This window comes from Mytilus galloprovincialis, chromosome 1 (assembly GCF_965363235.1).
Source record: "Mytilus galloprovincialis chromosome 1, xbMytGall1.hap1.1, whole genome shotgun sequence".
Classification (NCBI taxonomy): Eukaryota; Metazoa; Mollusca; class Bivalvia; order Mytilida; family Mytilidae; genus Mytilus; species Mytilus galloprovincialis.
The window spans coordinates 71,686,961-71,700,150 of record NC_134838.1 but is presented as its reverse complement, the minus strand read 5'-3'; positions in this window follow the sequence as shown (position 1 = coordinate 71,700,150).

The following is a 13,190-nucleotide window of genomic DNA, read 5'->3' as shown; positions in this document are numbered from 1 at the left end:
TTGGATTTTCATTATCATATGTGCATGCATTGCAAATGAAAGCTTTTCAAAATAGTGTATCTCAATTTTTGTTTTATATTTAATACTTTTTGAAAAATGTATTCCAAATCGTTTCTTTAGTTGACTAGTACCCGGACACATCCACTTGTATTTTTGTCCATCTGATGAGTTAAGCCTTTTTCAACTGATTTTTATAGTTCGTTCTTATGTTTTACAGCTATATATACCACTGTCTGGTTAGGGGGGATTGGGAGCCCGCTAACATGTTTAACACCGCCACAATATTTATGTATGTGCCTTTCCCAAGTCAGGAGCCTGTAAATTTAGTGGTTTGTTTATGTTTTTCACATAAATAAGGCCGTTAGTTTTCTCGTTTGAATTGTTTGACATTGTTTTATCGGGGCTTTTTATAGCTGACTATACGGTATGGGCTTTGCTCATTGTTGAAGGCCGCACGGAAACCTAAAGTTGTTAATGTCTGTGTCATTTTGGTCTTTTGTGGATAGTTGTCTCATTGACAATCATACCACATCTTCTTTTTTTATAGTATAGAAGCGTAGTGAGAGCGCATTAATGTTGAAGTAAGATCGCATAGGTCGGTGTACCATCGTAGCGAAAGCGTGATTCCATTCGGAGATACTGCACTACGATCTCACAGCGATTTAGTATGAACTCACTACGACCATCACGTTCTCACCGCGAACCAACTACGTTTTTACTACGACTATACCATGTTTACACCACGCAGTTCAAGACCGTAGTACGATTCTGGCATGCCCTTGTCGTACTCACCACTCTCTTCTTACGACCTGACTACGTTCATACTACGACCATATTTCTCATTGCCATTTTCACATAGAATATATTATATATCTCTAAGTTTTGCTTGTCTATATTTAGTTCTTGTCCATTTTCTCTAACAGCTCAACCATACTTCTCATTTAAATAGATTAGACCGTTGGTTTTCTCGTTTGAATGGTTTTACATTAGTAATTTTTTGGGCCATTTATAGCTTGCTGTTCGGTATGATCCATGGTTCCGTGTTGAGGGCTGTACCTTTGCCTATAATGGTTTACTTTTATAAATTGTTACTTGGATGGAGAGTTGTCTCATTAACACTCATACCACATTTTCCAATATCTATTGACACATCTGTGTCATCTCTACTATCGTCCATGCACTAACATATTGTAAGTTTAGCTTTATGAACCAGCAAAAGGTTGTAATTTTAGTTGAATTGGTCGGTCCGAAATCTCTGCTTCACCAGAATTCGTTACTATCAGAGCTCCCTCTGCCTCTACAGCAACCCCTACAACGACGCCCACGTGTTCTAGAAGATTGTTGTGGCATGGCTATAAAAAGAAGATGTGGTATGATTGCCAATGAGACAATGGCCATAAGACATCAAAATGTCTCAGAAACTATAGGTCACCATACGGCCTTCTTTGAGAAGTTTGTGGAAAGTAATATTTATTACGGGTTGATGAAAATCACTCAAGGGAGATATACTTAGTCTAGTATTTGATAATAAATTTCCCCCAACACTTTTTAATATTTTTATTATTCACAACAAAAAATACATTCATCCAACTTCCGTTTATACTATTTTTTGAACAATAGTAGTGCAAATAAAGCTTATAGAAGGGAGTTGTTTGTGACTTCATTGAACTTTACATAGATATAGATAATAGATATAAGAAGAGGTGGTATAAAGAGTGCCAATAAGACAACTCTCCATCCAAGTCACAATTTGTAAAAGTAAACCAATTACGTATACGGTCTTCAACTCGGAAGCTATTATGGGCCCCAAATAACTAGTGTAAACCCGTTCAAACAGGAAAACAAAAATTTAATCTTTAAAAAAACGCGAGAAACTAAAAAAACTTATGAACAATATACGTCAAACGACTTAGGACAGGTGTTTATTTTAATCTCATTGACATTAACCACACATTCGTTCGATTTCAGCACATTATTTTCTATTCTTTAAAAAGAAGTAAATTAAACTACACATACAAATACTTTCCCGTAATATAAAATGTTGAAACTTAGAATTTGTATCTGAACCAAACAGCCGAGCGGATTCAGGTTTACACAAGTAGATAAGTTCTCAAATGTAGTTGCTGCAGGTAATATATATGTCGTGTACAAGTTGCGATTTTGTACAGGTTATAACATGTACAAAAATGTTGTACATGTTATAACTTGTATAATGCAAACATACAAGTTATAACATGTACAAAAGTACCTCATACATGTTATAACCTGTACAAAATATTGCTTAAAAACGGTTTTACAAAATTTAAGAGAAATCTTATTGAAGTAAAATTTACATTAAAATTCACCAATGCTTAAAGAACAACAATATATATGCCATAACGTGTCTTTTTCTGTAGAGGAAAATGATCACAAAGTTTAAGAAATATATGTTTCATGACTTATGTTAGCAAAATGTGTTTTCATGTAATTGACGTATGTTTATACTAACACATAGGTTCCTGGTTCGATTCCCGTCTGGGATGAAAATTTCAGGAACTGAATTTTTGGCTCTCCCTTGACATTTGCGAGTATGGTCTCGAGGAAACGATGATAGTCCGTCGGAAGGGGACAATAATGGCTGACCCGTGTTAAGAGAGAGCCATATCTCTTGCACGTTAAAGACACCCTTGTAGATTTCGAAAAAGAGCAGGCTAATGCCGCTATGTACAAGGCAGCACTCGCACCCGCAAAATGGAAAGGGATAAATATAAGTTGAAAAACTTGTTTCCCAATCCACTATAAATAAATATGTTTAAACTATGCAGTTCATAATGGCTTAAATAAGAGTGACACTATTTCCTCAATAACAATTACTTTAGATATTAGTCATTTAATTCTACCTAAAAAATTAAGAACAATACCTAATAATTTTGGGTAATACTCCTCCCTCTCGTTTTATACCATGCAAGACTAAAAAAATGTCTTATATGCTTACTCTGTAAAGCCAAGAGAGAGCTGAAATAGTTTTCAACGGACCACGCTTCATTATTAATATCTTTGGATCTACTCTTCAACATTTTTGGCCTTCAGCATGACTTATGTAAATTGATAACTCATTTTTTTATAAACTTTAAGATCATTGCATGAGGCGAATGTCATTTTGATGTTTTAAATATATATCCTCTACTTTGAAAGCATGTTTTTGTGGCCTTTGGATGATGTTTGCTCCATGGGCAGGTTGTTGTCTTTTAGACACATACCCCATTTCCATTCCCAATTTTATTTGTAGTCACATCTATCCTGGCCATCCTCTTATGTCTTATAGTGTCAACTAAAATGAAAGTATATTCTTGCATGTTTGAAAATATAGAATCCCCCCACCCCATATAAGTATCTTGCATTTGGATACCCCCTTTTAATTCCCAAAAATGTAATCCCCCCTTTTTTCAGGTAACAAAGTATCAGTCCTTAGTAACAGATTCATTATTAATTTTTCAGTACACGTGTTGCTTTAGTCATGAGTTTTGATAGGGTAGATAACGGTAAAGTGTATGACATCAATCAATGCGTATTAGTCCAAGCCGCGGGACATGTGGTTGAAATGAATATGCTAGTGCCAATCCCTTCTAAATCTACAATGGTTCCGTTATCGATCTTAGAGATCATATCTATACTGACACATTTACAGGGAGAAATAACTATAACTAATGCGTTTAAGGATTGGTGACAGATGTCAAACTAACATTGAACCCTCAATGTTATATACATGTACATTTTAAAGGCATTTTCTAAGTTTTTGCATTTTGTAAAATGTTTTATTTACATAATGGCTATTTTTTCTAGGCATTTTACAAAAAGCTGTTTTATTTAGTATAATTACTGAATATTAAAACTTGCAATTTACTACATATATAAATTTGTTGACAGATTTAATATACAATATATGTCCTGATTTTTTTTATAGGCGCATTGTTTGAAATCTGATTAAACACTCCATCACATTAATTTTGGGGAAATCTGTTTCATGACACATTTTAAGCTTTTTCTTTACCTTTTCTGATTAAACACATAACGTTCGATAACATTGAGTTTCGCAATAATTTAAAAAAAACACACACGTCAACATCCTCTTTTAAATGGGTTCCCTAAAGATTCCTATACTACATGTAAGTACCTTAATTTATTATAAGTTTTACTTTTGGCTAGAACGGGAGAGGATCTGCCTGCTGACGGACGATGCAGCTAAATATGTAAAACAGGAGACACTTTTAACTCTGTCAATGCGACGTTATTCGTTTTTTTTTATGTTTATTGAGATTACAACTATTACAAATGTATAAGCTAGCAATTCCCTTGAGGCAGTGAAGATGATCATGAAGACATCAGAACCAAAAACGGTCTTGTACATGTATGGGGAAGCTCATGTCATAAATGGGAATTTGTTTGGATGTGAATGTTTAAAGTCTCATTCTAACTGAATTGGGACATTAATTATATTGCCGCATGTTAGTAAAGTGCAACATTTTATGCACGCTAAGATCTCGTTAACCTTTCCACAGATGGAATTGTCTGATCCTATCCAAAATACCTTCACTTCAAGCGGCAGTCGGAATTTAAGTACTTCGTCCATATATGATGTAAATAAAATTGAGAATGGAAATGGGGTAAGAGACAACAACCCAACCATAGAAAAAACAACAACAGAAGGTCACCAACAGGTCTTCAAAGTAGCGAGAAATTATCAAGCCTTTCATAGACCAAAATATATGCTTTCGCCAATATCATAATATCATTTGTAATTTATTTATTCTGCTATCATGGGAGTCAAATTCAACTATTCTTATTCTTATTAATTCTATGTCTCATTTGATCATATAAATCATACTTCAAGCATCATGCATCTGTATATATTATCATATATGAGATTCTTCTTGAACGAAATCAGAGTAAAGACAGTAAAATCTTAGTGAGGTCGTACTGGGAACGACAAGCGCGTATAGTAGCAGCCTATTATAGTCTTCCTCTTCGTGGTACAGTCATGGAAAGGCTTCATGATCATGATGAGCATGACCTTTGAACATGTTAAAAAAATTCATGGTGTGGTAGTGGCTAAACTCCGGTGGTACAGTAGAAACATGATGTTACATTATGTACCTGCAAAGTATTGCTAAGAGCGTAGAAAGATCGCGAGATGAACGTGATCAGATCGAAGAATGATCATGGTTAGAGCGTGCTAGCTATTATCGCCGAAAAAGCGGCATGAAATCGTTTTGCAATCGGATAAATTGTGGTGTGGTCGTATTGAGAACGTAATGAGCTAGCGTAACCGGCCACGTCCACTGGTATTTTTTGTCTATCTGATGAGTTAAGCCTTTTTCAACTGATTTGTATAGTTCGTTTAAATGCTGTACTGTTATACCACTGTCCCAGGTTAGGGGAGGGTTGGGATCCCGCTTACATGTTTTACCCCGCCACATTATTTATGTATGTGCCTGTCCCAAGTCAGGAGCCTGTAATTCAGTGTTTGTCGTTTGTTTATGTGTTACATATTTGTGTTTCGTTCATTTTTTTTTTACATAAATAAGGCCGTTAGTTTTCTCGTTTTAATTGTTTTATATTGTCTTATCGGGGCCTTTTATAGCTGACCATACGGTATGGGCTTTGCTCAATGTTGAAGGCCGTACGGTAACCTATAGTTGTTAATGCTTGTGTCCGACAAGTCAAGGTACGGTCTTCACTGAGCCTAGTCCTACATTGAACAATAAGCTATAAAGGATCTCAAACACTACATAAAACAATTCAAATGGGAAACCCAATTGTCTAATCTATATGATAAACGAGTAACGAGAATAGTTATAAAACACAAAAAAGACGACAACCACAGAACATCAGATTCCTGACTAGGACAGGGGCAAACAACAGTACCGGGATTAAACGTTTTAATGGTACAAAATCTTCTCCCTTTTCTGAAACAGTAGTATAACATTCCATCATAGAAAGACACATCGTATGTTTTTGACTGTATGCAATTTAGAACTAATGTCCATATTTCTAACAGCTCAACTATGCATGCATGCATGACACATCTATGTTAAACCACGGTTGGATTGGTTGATCCGACATCTCTACTGGATCAGGACTCATGTCAGAGGTTACTTCGCTATACCCCTACCTCTACGCCAACGAGTTGTGATATGTTTTGATGGCATGTATGCCTGTGTTGTTTTCGAGAACTCTACGTATTAATTATGACAATTACAAGGAATGGACCAGTGTTTATATGAAATATGATGATGACGTTACATTATGTACCTGCATAATATTGTTAAGAGCGTAGAAAGATCGCGAGATGAACGTGATCAGATCGAAGAATGATCATGGTTAGAGCGTGCTAGCTATTATCGCCGAAAAAGCGGGATGAGATCGTTTTGCAATCGGATAAATTGTGGTGTGGTCGTATTGAGAACGTAATGAGCTAGCGTAACCGGCCACGTCCAGGCGCGTAGCTCCCTATACGCTAACACGCAGTTGCGTGCACATCGATTTGGCAAGCAAAAAAAAAAAATGCCAAAATAAAAATTTATAAATTAATTATGGTCAAAGGAAACACATATGTTGTCACTTTTTTAATTGATGAACTGTCATTAAATAGCGGCATTTCAAAATAAACGTTTTATTGGAGATCATGTAAAAATCGGACAGTAACTTGTACATGTTGTATCTTTTACCAGATTTGAATTTATTATACTCAATTTAAGACGTGTAGTTTCGGAGCACTTTTTACAGAGTACGGCTTATCTGTTTGCGATGCGATGTACCAATCGACCATTAGATTTATCGAAACCCTTTGATATTATTGAAAATATGCCGAGGCGATGTATTCGACAGACTACCAGAGCCAATCACCCTGAAAACACGCCAAAACAGCATTGGAAAGTCTCATTATATTTTGCGTTCACACACGTAGACCATATGATAATGGAATTGGAGAGTAGAGGGTGTCTGGTATTATCAGAAAATAGCTTCTTTGTGTCGTATCTGCTTCCTCGTATTGTAGGAAATATAACCCACGAATAATTCTCAACAATGTCTGAGACATACAAAATTTGACCTGGCATGTATGTGGCTGACAATTTCAATCGGGAGGTCGCTCGATGGAGAACACGTACGCTGGTTTATAACATCTCGTGATTGCTACCATGCAGATTTATCAGTGTATTAAGTCTGTTGAAAACAAATGTACGATCAACAATTAACAACGACAGGTTATCATCGCTATTATTACTGCATATTGATCGGGATTTCAGTGTGAATGTTGACAAAGTAATAGAGAAGTTCGTTTCTGCTTAGACCCAAAGAGCAGATTTTGGTAAATGTTGAGTAAATTCTGTAATTCAAAAATGTGTTGTTTATGTATTAAATTAACCATGATTTACTCTATTCAGAAGATTCAAGTATAAAATAGTTTTACGTTCATAAATTGTTTATAAGTCCTATCTACATGTAGCTCCTCTTTAAACCGTCCTATGACCGAAAACCGAAAAAAACACATTTTTCTGCTTTAAAGGGTCCCAAAATTTTTTCGCCTCGCTCAGCTCGGCGGTGGTTGCTTGCACATCGTTTTCTTCTAGCTACGCCCCTGACGTCCACTTGTATTTTTTGTCTATCTGATGAGTTAAGCCTTTTCAACTGATTTGTATAGTTCGTTTAAATGCTGTACTGTTATACCACTGTCCCAGGTTAGGGGAGGGTTGGGATCCCGCTTACATGTTTTACCCCGCCACATTATTAATGTATGTGCCTGTCCCAAGTCAGGAGCCTGTAATTCAGTGTTTGTCGTTTGTTTATGTGTTACATATTTGTGTTTCGTTCATTTTGTTTACTTAAATAAGGCCGTTAGTTTTCGCGTTTGAATTGTTTTACATTGTCTTAACGGGGCCTTTTATAGCTGACTATACGGTATGGGCTTTGTTCAATGTTGAAGGCCATACGGTAACCTATAGTTGTTAATGCTTGTGTCATTTTGGTCTTTTGTGGATAGTTGTCTCATTGGCAATCATACCACATATTTTTTTAGCTAACCTAGCCCGAAGGGCCAAGTGAGCTTTACCATCACTTTGCATCCGTCGTCGTTATTTTTTACAAAAATCTTCTCCTTTGAAACTACTGGGTTAAATTGAACCAAACTTGGCCACAATCATCATTGGGGCATCTAGTTTAACAAATGTGTCCGGTGACCAGACCAACCAACCAAGATGGCTGCCATGGGTAAAAATAGAACATACGTACGGGTAAAATGCAGTTTTTGGCTCATAACTCAAAAACCAAAGCATTTAGAGCAAATATGACACGGGATACAATTGTTAATCAGGTCAAGATCTATCTGCGCTGAAATTTTAAGATGAATCGGACAATCAGTTGTTGGGTTTCTGCCCTTGAAGCCAATCTAAGGAAATTTTCCTGTTTTTGGTTATTATCTTGATATCATTAGATAGAGATAAACTGTAAACTGCAATAATGTTCAGCAAAGTAAGATTTACAAACAAGTCAACATGTCCAAAATGGTCAGTTGACTCCTTTAGGAGTTATCACCCTTTATAGTCAATTTTAAAACATTTTTCGTAAAATTTAGTAGTCTTTTACAAAAATCTTCTCCTTTGAAACTACTGGGCTAAATCAATCCAAACTTGGCCACAATCATCATTGGGGTATCTAGTTTTGAAAATGTGTCCGGTGACCCGGCCAACCATCTAAGATGGCCGCCATGGCTAAAAAGTAAGATTTACAAATAAGTCAACGTGACCAAAATGGTCAATTGACCCCTTAAGAAGTTATTGTCCTTTATAGTCGACTTTTAACAATCCATAAAATTTGTAAATTTTTACTAACCTTTTCCACTTAAACTACTGGGCAAAGTTCATTATAGATAGAGATAATTGTAAGCATTAAGAATGTTCAGTAAAGTCAGATGTACAAACACAACACCATCACCAAAACACAATTTTGTCATGAATCCATCTGTTTAGACCACATAGACCAAGGTGAGCGACACGGGCTCTTTAGAGCCTCTAGTTCATATGTAGTAAGATCGTGATAATAGTACCGAGGTCGCAGAATAAGCGTGGTGAAAATGTGGTTTAATCGTAATTAATAGAACCGTTGTAGAAATGAATGAGGACGTAGTAGCATAGTGAAAATAACGTAAATCTACATTTTCTTGCCGTTCATACCGTCCATACAGCGACCTCTATGATTTGAATTTATCTTAGATATAAAAATATAGGTTACCGTATTTCCTTCAGCAATGATCTAAAACCTATACCACATAGTCAGCTTCAAAAGGCCTCGAAATGACAAAGGCAAAACAATTCAACCTAGATTCATGTACGATACAATGAATGAAAAACAAGTATGATATACAGAAATAAACAATGTGACTGTATAATACCTAAAGTAAGAATGTATAATTAATAAAGTTAAAAAAAATTATCGTCCAGTGGCTAATATTTCATGAATGTTCAGGACTATAGGCAAACGCAATAATACGCTCAAATAACCGTTCCATTGCTCCGGTGTATCACATATACACATTGAGGGGGCAATGAATATTACCAGGGGAGAGGCGATGATTCAAAAGTTATTAAACGAGCAACAGCATATGGCATAGTAAGACTCAGATCATCTTGTGTTCTTCTTTTTCATTTTATTATTTTGAGCGTTGCAAATTTTGAATCCAGGAAGTATTTGTGTTTTATTTTTTCTTATTTTTCTGTAAGGGAAGAAGACTATGTATTTGCTTTGACATTTTCTGGGTTTAAACCGTGCAACATTTTAATATTGAAGAGTATGAGAGGGTCGGTTTTCAGTATTTAAGGGGCATTTTATTCGTATTAGTACTAGACAAAATGCTAGGTGTATTTAGGATACTTTGTAGTGTTATCTCCTCCGACCTAGTGGTATCATATTTTAACCTATCGTACGTCCCGAAATTCTAAAAAAATTTCAAGAAAAGTCCGATTTAATAAGTGTCCTTGCATGTAGGATAATTGTCCGAAATTCCACGACTTTTATTTAAATATGTCAAAATAAAGGATCCCTAAAACGGGTCTTACGTATGATTCGTCAATTTGTAAGAAAGCTCTTTTTGTACATTATGTGTCTATCAATAAGTAATAGGATTATTAAGTAATTTGTTTGAACTGGCATTTACAGTTAGAATAAAAAAAGGTCGCTGGTGACTTTGCAACGTTCTACTAAGAATGCTTCGAAATTGGTTTCACTTATGGGAATACTCAAATAACTATTTGAAATCAACCGGGTCCAGGACCAATCCATATACTCTTCATTTTAAGGTTATACTATTATCTTATTCTATTCACGTGCAAATGTAGAGTGGGCACTCCCCCTATTTATGTTCCACTGAATAAAGTGGCAATATGTCTATAAACCACTTTTATTGTTACAGTATAGCATTGAAATGAGTGAGATCAAACGCTTAAAATAAGAGAAAATACGTTGAAATATGAAATAAATTTGAGAATGGAAATGGGAAATGTGTCGTGTTAAAGAGAATCAAGAGACAACAACCCGACAAAAGAGCAGAAAACAAATGAAGGCCATCAATTGGTCTTCAACACATTGAAAAAAATTAGCACTTGGAGAATTTTAAAATGAAAATTTAACACAACAAGAATGTGTCCACAGTACATGGATGCCCCACTCACACTATCATTTTATATGTTCAGTGGACCATGAAATTGGGAAAAAAATTATAATTTGGATTTAAAATTCGAAAGATCATATCATATGGAACATGTGTACTCAATTTCAAGTTGATTGGACTCCAACCTCATCAAAAACTATCTTGACCAAAAACCTTAACCTGAAGCGGGACAGACATACATTTTTGATTCTCAATGCTCTTCAACTTTGTTCTTGTTTGGCTTATTTAATTATCTCGATATGAGCGTCACTGATGAATTGTATGAAGACGAAACACGCGTCTGGCGTACGAAATTATATTCCTGGTACCTTTAAATACATGTAAGGACAGAGGAACGAAAGGACAATACAAACAGAAAACATAAAGCCCCTCTACTAATGTAGGTGGGGCATAAAAACAATAAAGCTGCACCATGAGCTAGAGGGCATGATACGCCTTACGGTTTTCGAGATAACAGTTCAATAACTTCTCAATGTCATATCAGAACTTTATGAAAAAAGGGGGGTTATCTTAATATATATATTTATATATATATCAGTCAACAAAGTTTAATCAAAAATGGTCAAAGCACTTTAAGGTTATTGTCTGCAAACTGGAGAATCATCCCTTTTTATGAATAAAATCCCATAACTCGGAGATGTGAAAAATAAAATTTATAAAAAGCAAAGGGAGCTTAAATAAATAGATATTAACAAGTCACCATACTAGTTTCATGAGAACTGCTGAAACCATTTTTCAGTTTTTTCTCCCAATACTAGAAAATGTTGATGTCTGACATGTTAAAGACCGACAGACAAAGATTTACCATAAGACTTCCTTTCATCAGGCGTATAAAAAGGGGGAGGGGTGTTCTTATCCCAGACTGTCTTTGTTTCATGAATATTTTATAAAAAAAATTGTTCAAAAACCAAGAATATTTTGTTTTATCATTTAATCAAATTTATCAAACAAATGTGAAAATTACAAAGAATATTGATTTCTTATCAAAATTAATCTTCAAAATGACAATTATGATATCAATCTATAATTCTACATTAAAAAAAAATGAAAATTAATAAAAGATATTCATAATTTAATTTTATATTACTTTAACTGTATTTGAACATGATTGATAAAAACAGTGACTTGGTTGTCAAAATCTTATGAGGAACATATATACATGGATAATGTTACATGTAGTAGAATTTTTTTTTAAAGTTTTCTAGTAAAGACAGAAAATGCCCAGGAAAATGCCAAAATGTTGACTTTCTTATCAGATAATCTATGTGTAACATCTGTGGTCAGTTTATTGGGAATAGTGATATATAAATTACAAGGACTTCAAACTGTGAAGGTAATCAGGTGTGTAATTTGAGATTCCCTCAAATCTTAGGGCATTCTTCGGGCTGTACTATAAAGTAATTGTGGTCCATTGAATAATCTTCTTGTGCAAACAACTGTGTGTTGGTGAATTTATCAGATTAAAGGCAATCTGCTGCTTATCATAATCTTTTCTTTATACGTAACATTGATGAATGTCTTATGAAGTTTACGAAGCAGTTCTATGAAGTAGAATGCAACTTCTAATGTTACACGAACATGGAGATGATACAATGGTCATGTGACTAAGGTACTATGTTTCCTCATTGAGGTACTTTCAAAATGGTGGTTCGTTATTACTCAAACTAAAATTAAAATATATAAGATTACCATGGAAAATACTGTAAATGATTCAAGCATAACAGAAGTTTCAAGTTTTGAAGTGTCTTATAATTTTCAAAATAGTGAAACCTTGGATGTTACTGAACACGAGTGTTCTATTGAAGAAAGATCAGTCTTTGTGCAATCTAGTGAACAAACTTTGGAAAACAGTGTGGGTTCATTTAATGGAAGAAATTTTCAGGAGAGTGACTTAGAAACATCAAGTATTTGCGAAAACAGTACTGAAGAATTATCACTTATACAAGATAATGTGGAGAGAAGGCACATCCACATACTGTCGCCAATTGCTGAAAGGTTTCCAGCAGTTTACGATTTTATTGATGATGAACCACCGCCACCCGTAAGAGCACCTGTTTTGTGCGAAGAAGATCTTTTTGAACGAAATTCGGATTCTAATAGTACAGATAATTTGTCCATCATTAGCTCAACACTGCCAACAAGTGGATCTTCCACACAGTCGGAACCTTTTGGGTTTTGATTGATTGTTGGTTGCTTAACGTCCAGTGGCAAATATTTCATGCATATTCAGGACGAGAACAAGTTCACAATAAATACAATAGGTAGGTTGTTGTAATAGAGGCCATCTAGGATGATGGTCGGGGAAATTTGGACTGCCACTGGAAAATGAGGGTATATTGGATAGGGACATAAATTTTGCCTTACAACAGGCCACCTACGGACCACCTCAAAGAGTTGTTGCAAGGGTTCTTAACGTGCAAAGAGCGTGGCATTCTCTTTACACGAGGCATCGGATTTAACGTCCCCTTCTGACGGGCGTGACTGCGAA